We start from the raw sequence: 12,769 nt of genomic DNA, 5'->3' as shown, positions 1-12,769 counted from the left end.
AATGATAAGCTTGGAAAAGTATTAAGGTGGGGTTAGGATTAATTATAACTTTAGCTGGCAAATAAACTGACATCTATGTGAAAAAATTCACAAACTAAAATATAAAATTAGACTCAGAACAAGGCAGATAGTTTTTGTTGTTTGTTTTAGTGATTTTAGCAGTGTTATGGATGAGGCTATAACAATAAGTATTGTTATGTGACTAAAGAGAAACATTTTATTAATTTATTTTATTTTTAAACAAAATTTATTTTTCTATTATAAAAGTTGTATATCTGCATTATATCATATAAAATTTATAAAATTACACTGAAGTAGAAAAAAAGAGAACCATAATATTCCTACCCAGACAACAAATATTTTTTTGTATTTCCAGCTATTTTCTTTGTATAGCTTTTGGTTTGTTTTTATTTTACATAATTGTAGAATGCTATAGTCAGCTTACTATATATACTGTTATTTCTTTATGTGCTTTAAAAAAAAAACCTTCATGTGTGTTTTCTCCATTTTTAAAAATATTTTATTTTTATGTTTTAGAGAGAGGAATGGAGGGAGAAAGAAAGGGAGGGAAATATCAATGTATGATAGATACATTGATAGGTTGCCTCTCACAGGACCCCAACTAGGGACCTGGCCCGCAACCCAAGCATGTGTCCTGACTGAGAATCAAACTGGTGACCTTTTGGTTCACAGGCTGGCACTCAACCCACTGAGCCACACCAGCCAGGTTGTTTTCTACATTTTTATATGTCACCTTTTGGAATCACCTTCCGAGTTTGCTGGAACTTTTTCATCTTTACTGATAGCATTTAGGTTTTATTCTCTAGAGGGTGTTTTTCAATTTTGCAAAGTTGCTAAGAGCTAGCTCTGAATAATTTTTTTCAACCTAGGCTTAAAATGACAAACTTTGTATATGGGTTTTTAAGGGTCTTCAAACTGACTCAGAAATTTAATCCAAAAAGACAATTTCACCCAAGGGTTTGGATACTTATAGATATATATTTTTAAGTCCCCCTCCTTTTTTTTTTAAGTATACAGTATGATATTTTTAGAATTCAAAAACAATGATGTGTAATCCATTTTCTTACCTAGGTCTCTTGGCTAAAACTTTCTTGTATGAGGTGAAGAATTAACAAAGAATTAATTCTTTGTGTTGCATTAAACAATTTAACTCATATAATTTTTGTTTGTAAATACAAACGATAAACTGTCTAGATGCAAGTACTAATTTCTGAGAGCAGATGCAGCAGGTGAGTTTTTGCGTAGCCATACATACTCATAAAGCCAAGTAACCAGTAGCTTTACTTGAATCTGCACAATCTCTTTCCAACTTTTCCATTGAAATCAGTGTCTTGGAAAGAAGTGTTTATTACAGGAGTGTGCAGAATGCATTTAAACTGTTCCCAGTAATATTTTCATTCAAAAAGTTTTGTCTCCATCCCCCGCCCCCCCGTCTCCCCCTTTCAGTTCCTGATTTTCTTGGCCCTGTGCAGCAGGAACCTAATTTCTCAAAAGCTCATCAGTAGAGACTTGGCTACTTGCTCTGGATGGGCAACGTGTAAAACTGAAAAAAGCTTTGGTACCAGCGTGCCGTGGTGCTCAGGACCACCGGCGGTGACCAAATCCATCCAGGCCAGACGCAGTATAGATCAGCTGGGGTGGCGTCCCGTGATGATCAGGGATCGTTGCCAGCTGTGCATTTCTACAAGCCCTGGGCACAGAGTTTTCGGTTTGTCCCTTGGAGCTCGGGGACAGTTGTGTCTGTGACCCGGGCCCCGGGGAGGGTGACGGCGGGTCCGGTGCAGTACTCTTACCCGCGCTGCGGGCAGCAAGGGCTCCGCAGGGGCGCTTATCTCAGCCAGGCCGGCTGCACCACGCCTTCTGCCCTACGGCTGCCGCTGACCCTAGAGAGCCAGGGCGAGGAGGAGGGGCGGCCACACTGTGCTGTCCCCGCCCGCAGCCCTAGGCCTGATTTTGGAAGCGGTGTCAGCGTGACCTGCGGTTGCTTCCTCGCTGCTGCAGCTCGCCTACAGCTGTCCATCGCTCCTGACCGTGACCTCAGGCCGGCGCCTTCCCAGGTGTTCTCCTGGCTCGTGAGTGCTGGGCTCGCGGGGAGTGCGATGCTACGGATGGGCGGGCTGCTGGTGGGGCTGTAGACATTGGTCCCAGAAAGTCGCCTTCCTGTTGTACATTTTTGTGATAGGGACTGTGGTCCTGAGTCTGTGGTTACAGAGTCCCGAGGTCGCAGGAGAGAAAGGGGAATCCAGGATCCTCCGCTAGGGACTGAGGAGACGCAGGAAGGAGGCAGCTTGGAAAGGAACCAGGGAAATTTTGGAAAAGCTTCAGGTTTAGAAGGCACAATACTGTCAATTAAGAGACATTCAAACCTGTAGAGAATTTTTCGCGAGTTTATTTAAGCCAAACTGACCACAGTTGGCGGGAAGCAAAATCTTAACGGATCGAGAAACACTCCAGAGAGTGGCAGTTTAGCACCTTGTTTTATACACTACAATTAAAAGAGGAGACATAAGGAGCGGAAGGTTACATGGAATCCACTGGTGATAGGGAGGCAGGAGAAAGCAAAGGGGGGGCCTCGAGGACTGGATAAAAGGTAAAATGATAGACACAGGCTTCTTTCACACAGGTGGGTAAAGGATAGTTAATAGTCAACAGTTAACATGATAAGAATAACAATGAGGGGATCTGTGCTCTCTGCTGTGGTTGTGCCCAAGAGGTTCAGAAAAAGGGACATTACCTTGATGTTCCAAAGATCTATTATCATAGATGCAAAAAGAAAACAGACAGGCTCAGTTAAGGTAAAGATGGACCTTTGTTAGGTAAAATACTGGCCTAGGACATGACCCCCCACCATAAACTGCTTTTAGCTAAGTTTTAATTTCAGACCATGCTTTGTAGTTTCTTTAGGTCTCTGAGTTTATAAGGCTGCCTCACAGGCCTCTCTTGACCTTGTCAGGTTAATATGTGGCCCCTTTTCTTCCACATGTCATAAATTAATTCAAAGGATGGTTGCATTGATGACCAACCGTTTGGCTGGATAATGAGGTCCTACGGTGCTCAGAAGGCTCATTCCTAGGACATCTCAGGCTCAGCGTTTGTCTTGCTGAACAGGGTGGACAACTGGGAATGGGGCAAGATCATAATTTTAGATGGAATTTAAGACTAAATTTTTATTATTTAAAAAAAAGGTGGTGAATGGGAGGCAGTCAGAACCTATATGTCCTTGTTAAAAAATGTTCTGGATTATTTCTAATTTTCTTTTGATCTGAATCTTTTTGCTGTTCGTCTTAAGTTTTGTTTTTCTGCATCTAGTTAACGTGCATGTTAGGAACAGGAGTAGCAGTATTAAACCAGTAACACCGATTAGGAACAGAAAATGTCTAATACTAAACAAGGAAGAGCTTGAGGGGAACAGGCATCCCAGCCAGCCAAAAAACCCTTTACATGTATCATCATAATTTTTTATTAAGCTAATTATGTTTTCCTCCTTCATCCACTGTTATTTGTACCCTATGGTGTTTGGCCAGATGAATTAAGACTTTCTATTATTTCATTACCCAGAAGCTCTAATTTTTCTTCTGGCCAGTTAGTTTCCATAAAAATGATTTCATAGGGATGATTAAGTTTAATTTTGCAATATGTTGGATTTCCAGTATCAATATTATCATAGGTTTTATCAACCTCGGGCAAAGTTATTTTGTCTATAATTTTAGTATTATACTATATTCCAGTAGCATTTAAGATAAACTTGGTGTTTTTACAATAAAAGTCACTTAGTATAACAGAAGAATTCTTTAACCCTTCCCAACAAAAATGCCCCTTTCCTATATACCTCATATTGTTATTTGTTGGGGTAAATATGATAGGCCAGGATTGGGTAAATTCAGTCGTCGTCGGCAGCCGTCCATCTCGAGAGACGATGGTGTAGCTTCTTAAGAGTCTATCTGCACCGCCAAGAATGGCTGTGCAGTCCAACTCGGGAGTGACACGGTATCTGTCTCCTCCCGTGTTGAATCGACATCTTGTGATGACGCTGGAGTGTCCTCTCCAGTGAAGCTGAAGCTACAGAGCCTGGGCAGGGTGATATGGAGGGTCTGCTGTTGCCCATGCAGCAGACCCCCCTCTCTTCGCAGCTGAAGGGTCCAAGGGAAAGACGGAGTCAATACAGCTTGGCTTCAGGTGCGCCGCAGGAGTTGCCGGTGTTGACTACAACGTCAAACCGCCTTAGGGACTCCGGCTCCGGATTTTCTGTCGGGGTTTACTCCCTTAGCCTTTCCCCTGAAGAGGTATGCCGCAAGGCAGCGGAGGTTTTTTGGAATCAGAGTTTTCCTTCTCTGATGTGCCCTGACTGGAAGATCGAACCAGCGACACTTAGCTCGCAGGCCGACGCTCAATCCACTGAGCCAAACCAGCCAGGGGAAGTAAATTCAGTATTACATATAGATTAGGGGTATAACCATTCACCTTTTTGATTTTCACAATTAGATAGTGAGATGGGTTCCCATTGTTTATTATTTTAAAATATGGCCTGTGTACTTCCCATTGGAAGTATTCTAGTGTTGTTGAGGATGGTCCCTATGCCAACCAGTTGAACTGCTGTGAATTCAGACTTAGGATCTAACCGAGGTGCTTGGGTTTTTAAGACACAACGCTGTAGATAGATTCCCCATCCAAAATCTCAAAATCCAGGGGGACCATATGAGTCCCATAAATGTCTGGCTTGGGCTTCTGAACCCATTATACTTGGCCACTGTTTCATAGATACTTCAAATTCCATTTGCATTAACATAGATAAAACGCCCTGTTGAGTTAGGGTACAGGTATGTTCCCATTGTTGGGTTTGTGCATGAGTTTTTCTAGTACATCGTGTCTCTTCTATTCATTGTGCTAAGGCCTTAATGTCTTTCCATGCTGCTTCCTATCCCTTTCCTTCTTCTTGGAACAGCATTTCCCTTATTATAGATAAAGTCTTTTCCTGGTGAATGATGTTCATCTTGTCCCAAAATACCAAGGCCAGCCCCTAATCCTCCAAGTATCCTCCTTTTATTTCTTTTAGAGGGCCAATGTTGTTGGATCCACCAGGAATGTTGTTGCCATTGGGTAGTTATCACTAGGGAGCAGTTAGGGTATACTTCATGAACCCAAAATGTTGAGTTTCCTGTGTCATAGTTAAATGGGCAGAGGTAACCCCCAAATGAGCTAGAGTTTGAGTATTCTATAGAGCTTCCCACAAGTGTCCAGGATGCAAGGCCAGTGTGGTATTTACAGATATATCTACCCACTAAGTAATCCCAATAATTTTTAAAATGGGGACCCACTGATTTTCTTTTTTTGTTTCATGGACATCCAGTCACAAGAGCATGACTGATGAGTCTGAGGACAAGATATATACTGTGACAGGTGGAGCAGGTCACTCCAAGCCTTTTCCCATTATATCCAAATATTTTTCTTAGCTTTTCATCATCTATTCCCATAGCTATACAATACTCATCGAACTTGGATCCATATATAATTCTACCAGGGGAATTACCATGGAGGTGTTTTTAGAGAAATTTTCCCAAGATGGATTTAAAGAAAAAAAAAAATAGACATATCCAGAAAAAAAAAATGTATCAAAGCTTATATTGATAGAAGACCAATGTGTGGCCAGCAAAGCATTAACTTAATTATTATAACTAATAATTAGATTATCATTGTCTAGTAGGTGGGAAAGACTATCAGGTACCCAAGTTAAATGTTTTCATGTCGACTAAGACAGGGTTTTGAAGAGACAGATATTGTTTCCATTAGGAAGCCATAAGGAGGATTATAACAATATAAAACTCATTTTATGTACATTCAGTCAAGAGCAGCATCAGTTCGTGAACATACAGGCCTTGTTGTTGTCTTGGGATAGCTGTTTACCTTCATGGTTGGTGGCTTTGCATCCTTGAAAAGTCTTTGATGGAAGCCAGTGTCAGGGAACAGGGGCAAATGTCCATTTGCATTTAGGTCCCTCATAAGGTCCCTTCCAACAGTGTTAGAGAATCTTTAATGTCTTTTCCAATGGACAAAATCTCCTGGTTGTACGTTGTGGTCTTTGAAGTCTTTGTCTCCCAGGAGCACACTATGGAATGTTACTAATTTATTAGTTCCTATAAGCTGGTTTATGAGCCCTTAATAATAATGCAGAATGTCTCCTTTTAATAAAGTTGATTCATACGTCCGTTCACCTAGATTTGTAGGGTGGCTGGTGACTGTTTCACAAGGAGGAAGGCTATGTTTACCATAGAGTTCAGGTTGAGGAGTACTATAAGGAGAGTTTTTTGGCCAAGGGAGATTAAAACCTGAAAATTTATCTAGTTGAGTTTTAATTGTATCATTTGTATGTTCTACCAATCCAGAGAACTGTGGGTGATAGGCACAATGAAAACATTGTAGAATAGGCCAAGTATTACAAATGGATTGCATTGTTTGTCTAGTAAAGGAGTCCCTCAATCACCAACTCAGAGGGAATTCCCTAATTTGGGAATTAATTTTTTAAAATTAATTTACCTACCATTAAAGCTGTTGCTCTCCTTCAAGGGAATACCTCAACCCATTCAAAATCATAACATACATTTTTTGTATTCTTCAGATGGTATCATTTGGATAAAATCCAATTACCATACCTGGATCTCAAAGAAGTGGGAAATGTCCTTGGGACTCATGGAATGACTTTCCTGGACTCTATTTTGGACAGATAGAACATTTGATGTATACTTTATGAGCTGCAATAGAAGAAAGATTTTCAGTAATGTTGTTTACTCCATGAAGTTATCTTTTAGGATTAATTTTAGCTCATATACATGTTAAAATACAATATAGGTAATTAAGCTCCAATAGGTAAGATTGCTTTCTGATTGGGTCCAAGCTATATCTTTTTTGCATGGGACAAAGTTTCCGCCTTTTATTTACCTGTTCTCTTTCCTTTGCAACTGTCCATTGGAACTATAAAAGAGTTTTTTTAGTGATTAAATGGGAAGCAAGGAGCATTCTCAGGTCTGGATAATTTGTCTGTTTAATGCTGCCTGTCTAGCTGCATTAAATTTCCTTTTGCTTCCATAGTGGCAGCTTTAGAAAGCCCTGGACTTTTGATAATTGCCCATTTTAAAAAAATTTTTGTATGACATCTAATAATTTTGCAGTCTACTTTCCATTCTTTATGGGCTGCCCTGAGAAAATTAAGAAGCCTGGCTGCTTCCATAACATTCTAAAGTCATGAGCTATAACAAATGCATAACGACTGTCAATGTTAAATATTGGCTACTTGATCTTTGGCCAATTGACAAGTCTGAGTTAAAAAATTAATTAGGCTTTTTGGGCAGATCTTATCCAGAATAATAAGAACTTTGTTATGTGCAGCATGGAAGTTATTGCATATTCAGCTCAGTAACATTCCTGTTTATTTTTCAAAGATCCATATGTAAACTAAATTAATCAGCATTCTCAAGGTGCTTCCCTATAAACCATTCCTAGGAACAAGAAGGTGGTCAGGTCAATTCGATTTTAATAAGACATATAGAGGCTGGGCCATTAATAAAAATGTGAAATTTAACTGTGACAATGATCACTCAAACCCAGGAATCCTCTAAACTGCTTTTCTTATTTTTGGAAGAGGAAAAGATAGGATTCCTCTGAGTTTTCAGGGTTAATTAGTAGCCTATCCTTACATATCAGATAACCAAGTATTATACCTGGAGTAAACAGAATCAGAATTTGTCCTATAATATTCTGTCATGCTCTTTTGGGAATCTAGTAATTTCCTAGAGTATAAACTAAATTATCCACATACTGGAGTAAAGTGGAATCTCTAGGAGACTTAACATAATCTAAATCAGCTTTTACTATATAAGACAATAGGTGGGACTCTCCTGTACATACCTGGGGCATTAGTGTCCAAGTAAATTTGTGATCTTCCCAGGTGAAAGCAAAGAATATCATTATTCTTCATATTATTATTTTGGCAAAACTTCCCATGTAACTTCAAGCATCTCAAATAGGCCTAATTATTTAAAAAAAAACCAAACTTTTATAAGGAGAGAGAATAAACCCTTGAGTTATTCCAGGGCCTATTGGAACAATTCAAGTCATCTCTCAGTTAAAAAGTCTTTTCAAATTTAAACTTTGGGAAAGTTTGTCAAACAAACTTAATCAAAAAACCATAATATAAACCTTTTTTGGCAAATCTGGGTAAAATAAACACATATGTTAATGTAATAACTTAAAAAAATATCAAACTTAAACTACATTTAATATTAAATACTTTGTCCAGACCACAGGATCCTGCTTCATTTATATAAGTATTTAATTTCTTTAGGCCAATAAAACATTACACCCTCATAATGCCATCTGGGAACAGAAAAAAAAAGAAAAACCACACACGACACATAATATACACACAAACACATATTATATCAAAATTATACACATCAAGACCATATACATTGTCAACGTAAAAAACATTCAAACCTGTAGCAAATTTTTGGTGAGTTTACCTGAGCCAAACTGATGACAATTGCTGGGAAGCAAAATCTCAATGGATTGAGAAGGGTCCCAGAGAGTGGCAGTTTCTCACCTTATTTTATACATTCCAATCAAATGAGGAGACATAAGGGGGGACTACATGAAATCCATTAGCGATAGATTAGGGAAGTGGGGGGAAGCAAAGGAGGAAAAACCTCTTGGATTGGATAAAAGGTAAAATGATAGACATATTTTTACACAGGTGGGTATAGGGTAGTTAACAGTTAACAATTAACCATGAACATGTACCAATAATAATGGTGTGGTGCCTGTACTTTGAGGGGTTCGGAAAGAGGAAATTTGAAATTAAAAAAAAAATTTAACATAAGAAAAAATAGACAACAGACAGTCTCAGTTAAGGTAAAGACTGACTTTTGGTAGGGGAAAAATACCAGCCTAGGACATGACACCCCCCATGAATTGCTTTTAGTTAATAAGTTTTAATTTCAGGCCATCCTTTGTGGTTAATTTAGGTCTCTGAGTTTGTAATGCTGCCTCGCAGCCGCCGCCCCGCGAGCTTGTCCAATTAATATGTGGCCCCTTTTCTTCTACACTACAAATGCTTGATGTCCTGTGAAGCAGGAGCTGCTTCCTTAGGGTGAGTTGGGAAGGTCTGGTGGACTCATTGCCTTGTTTATATAAATGGTTATTAGAGCTCTGCTTCTGAGCACATGGACCCTGAGATCGGAGCCCGTGAACTGCTGAATGAGTGGTGACAGCCCTTTGGGATGTCCATGGCTTGACAGGTCGGTGGGTGTTGGGACTATATTTGGTAGAAAAGAGAAAACTTTGTTCAGTTGTGATGACTAGGTTTTAATTAGTCCCTCCCAGGTTCATATGAAATGCAAACTGAAAATTCTGACTGCTTTCCCCAAAAATGATGTGTTGGTGCAACTGATTGTGTGGTAGTGTGTGTTAAGGGCAAGTTGGCAAACCTCTTGCCTTTCTCCAAATGTGTGAAACTAGAGTTGACATCGAGTAGATAAAAACTTATTGATTATGAAAATTACTGCAAGGTAGGAGAAAAGTTTGTTAATATTACTACTTTTAAAGATATTAACAAAAATATATATATACACACATATATGTATTTTAATTTCCAGAATAGTTTGTTCTCAACTTTGGATGATTTGCTAAAGAGTTATTGAGCTCCCTTGTGTAATTTTTCTGTGGATTGTTTATTAACTTCAAAGAGTTAACCAGCTTCTTACAATATTGATGAAAACTGAAAAAATTAGAACCAAACAGAAAAATAGAAGACCAAACATGTTAGGTTGCAAATCTAGTAAACAGTTAAAATACATGTAATGTTGCCTAGTTTTTTTTTCTTCTCTTGGCTAATAGTGTTCATATAAAAACTCATTTCACTTCAGAAAATAAAGTAGATTCATAGTAACAAATACTTATTGATCATCTTTGTTCTGAACCCTGGTCATTCAGCAAGAGCTCCCTTAGGCAACACATTATTTATTTATTTATTTATTTATTTATTTTGCAGCAAGATGGTGTTAAAGTACACTTACACCCTAATCTGTTTCTGCATTTCTTTATTAAGCATCCATGAGGCAGTTGAGGCGAACGTAAGTGTTACAAATATATAAAATACAACAGAGAGTTACTGTGGGGGAAAACATTAGAAAGAACATGAACAGATGGAAGGACCATGTGCAGATTAAGTTGCATCTTGGAGACCATCAGTCGCATGATTCAATGAGGATAAAGTGGGGAAACATGCCAGATCCTTAGAGAAGCTTTCCTGACACTTATTTTTGAGTGACTGTCTCGTGTCTCAGAAGGATGCAGAGGAGACTGAACCACAACAGTGGGAGAGCAACCTGCGTGCCCATGTGGTAGTACATGCAGTGGTGTGTTTTCAAGGGCTGCTTGTAGTTATAATTTTCCTTACTCTATGTTTTATAAAAAACACCTGTTGGGTGCTAAAGCCCTGTGCTCAGACATGCTACTGCTTAATGATTTGGGGCTTCTTTGGGGATAAATCTAGATTTTGTAGGGGGATGGGTGGACCTCATGTGCTTCAAATTCTCATCAAATTGGAAGGTTTATTTTATGTTGTTCACTGGTTATGGCTGAGAACTTTTACTAAAGATTAATGAACCTGAATGATCATATCCTATAGTATTTAGGATATATAGGTCTACAGGAAGCTGAAATATATACCTTAAGAAATCAGTTCCCAGTTTACTTCAGGATCTGATCCAATGATTGATAAAGTGTCTAGGTGACTTTGGCCTCATAGTTTTTCTTTTTTTTCTTTTCTGATTTTATTTATTTATTCTTAGAGAGTCAAGAAGGGAGGGAGAAAGAGAGGGGGAGAAACACTGATGTGTGAGAGAATCACTGATCGATGGATGATCCGGTGCCTCTCTCACATGCCCCAACCAGCTCCAACTGGGCCATTGCAACCCAGGCATATGTTCGACCAGAATTGAACCTGCAACCTTAAGCCTTGTGAGATAATGCTCAGTCAACTGAGATATAATTCAGAGCTGGTCTGAATTCACCTATTTAAATTACACAGTTGGTGCAACCATCATAGTTTCATCATCTTTTCCTTTAAAAATCCATTAGCAGTACCTGCCAGGTGGCTCAGTTTGTTGGAGCAATTTCCCCTGCAGCCAAAGGTTTCAGGTTCAGTCCCTGGTCAGGGCACACACCTAGGTTGTGGGTGGATCCACAGTAGGGGTGCTTTGAAGAGGCAAGCAATTGATGTTTCTCTCTCTCTTTCTTTTCCTTTCTCTCACTCTAAAATCAATAAACATATTGTCAAATGGGGATTTTAAAAAATAATAAAGAAATAAACAAAGAAAAATAAATAATCATTAGCAGTAACTCCTACTTCTCTTCTTTGTTCCTTCCACCCCATCATGTTATTTTTTTAAAAATCCTCACCTGAGGATATGTTTTTTTATTTTAGTAAGGGAGGAAAAGAGAGAGAGAGAAACATCGATTGGTTGACTCCCATACACACCAGAACAGGGGCTAGAACCCATCACCTAGGTATGTGCCCTGACCATGGATGGAACTCATAACCTTTTGCTGTATGGAGGTTGTACCAACTAACTGTGCCACTGGCCAGGGCCACACCCAATTATCTTTGGAAGCAGGTATTCTGTTTCATTGGGTGTCAGTTTAAAAGTAGATACGTGATTTTTAAGTCACATAGTTTATTTATAGAGAAAAATAAAATACTCATGGAATCATAACATTGAAACGTAGTAGTTTAAAGCAGGGTGGACAGGTGTGTGTAAAGCAAAATTGCTGCTCCCATCTTGATTTCGAAGAAGAAGGAATGTTTTTGGTGAGAAAGGAGAATAAAATTTTAGCAAGGTAGAAACCCCTTTGAACAGAGTTTCTTGTACTTTCCTGATGTGTGTGAGGAAGAAACTTTCTTTTACCCTTAAAATTCTTTTGGTTGGTTTAATAATCAAATGGATGTGAAATAGATTAGCAAGAGAAAATAACCAAATTTAATACATATGTATGTATGGGAACTTCATATATAGAAGAGAGTCAGAGACAGGAAGGTAACATGGATATATTAATATAAGACATTCTGAGCTAGATCCTAGGGAAGGGGTCATAGGGTCTTTAAAGGGTCACTGCAGGAAGAGTAAATGTTTAGTAAATAGAAGTTTGACTTACCCTATAGACAGGTCAAAAGAGCTTATCTCTGACAATTTTTTATTAAGAATGGGCAAGGCCCCTAATTCAAGTACCTTTAGGTAGTTAATGGAGGGGTAGAAGTTTCTCTTCAGCCTAAGGCTAAGGTTGCCTTTAGATCAAAACAATCCACATAGAGGTGTGACTTGGTCTGATCTTTTTGACTGATCATTAGCCCAATCCCTTTGGGATACTTCTTAGGCAGTATGAGGTAGCTGTCATTTCACTGGTGTTGAATTTTTCATGATCCAGAAGGGTAGAAAGGGACGTCTCTAGAATGCAACAAGCCCTATGACTCCCTCTGAAACCACTTGAGCCTGCCTGAGAGGTACCCACACCTTGGGTACCTGACACAGAAGGTCTTCCCTTTCATCTTCCTGTCCTTGCCTCACCTTGACTCTGGGATTGGGGAGAAAAGGCTGTTAATGGAAGAAAGGTCCAAACCTGTAGAGAATTTTTACAAGAGTTTTCTTGAGCTAAACAAAGGACATAGGCCCAGGAACAAAATCTCAAATGCTCCAGAGAA

General features: G+C 39.1%; 1 protein-coding gene across 1 annotated transcript in view; it reads left to right on the top strand.

Moving 5' to 3' along the window:
* Window positions 1–1,919: 1,919 nt before the first annotated feature.
* Window positions 1,920–12,769, top strand: part of LOC150019242 (broad substrate specificity ATP-binding cassette transporter ABCG2-like) — a 64,492-nt gene continuing 53,642 nt past the window's right edge. The window contains exon 1 of the mRNA XM_090266284.1: window positions 1,920–2,093. The gene's annotated coding sequence lies outside the window, so the exon portion shown is untranslated. The remainder of the gene's footprint in view (window positions 2,094–12,769) is intronic.

The sequence above is a fragment of the Furipterus horrens genome, unplaced genomic scaffold (genome assembly GCF_987537825.1).
Source record: "Furipterus horrens unplaced genomic scaffold, mFurHor1.1.pri manual_scaffold_2, whole genome shotgun sequence".
Lineage (NCBI taxonomy): Eukaryota > Metazoa > Chordata > Mammalia > Chiroptera > Furipteridae > Furipterus > Furipterus horrens.
Note: the sequence above shows the minus strand (reverse complement) of the source record. Positions and strands in the feature narration are given on the sequence as shown.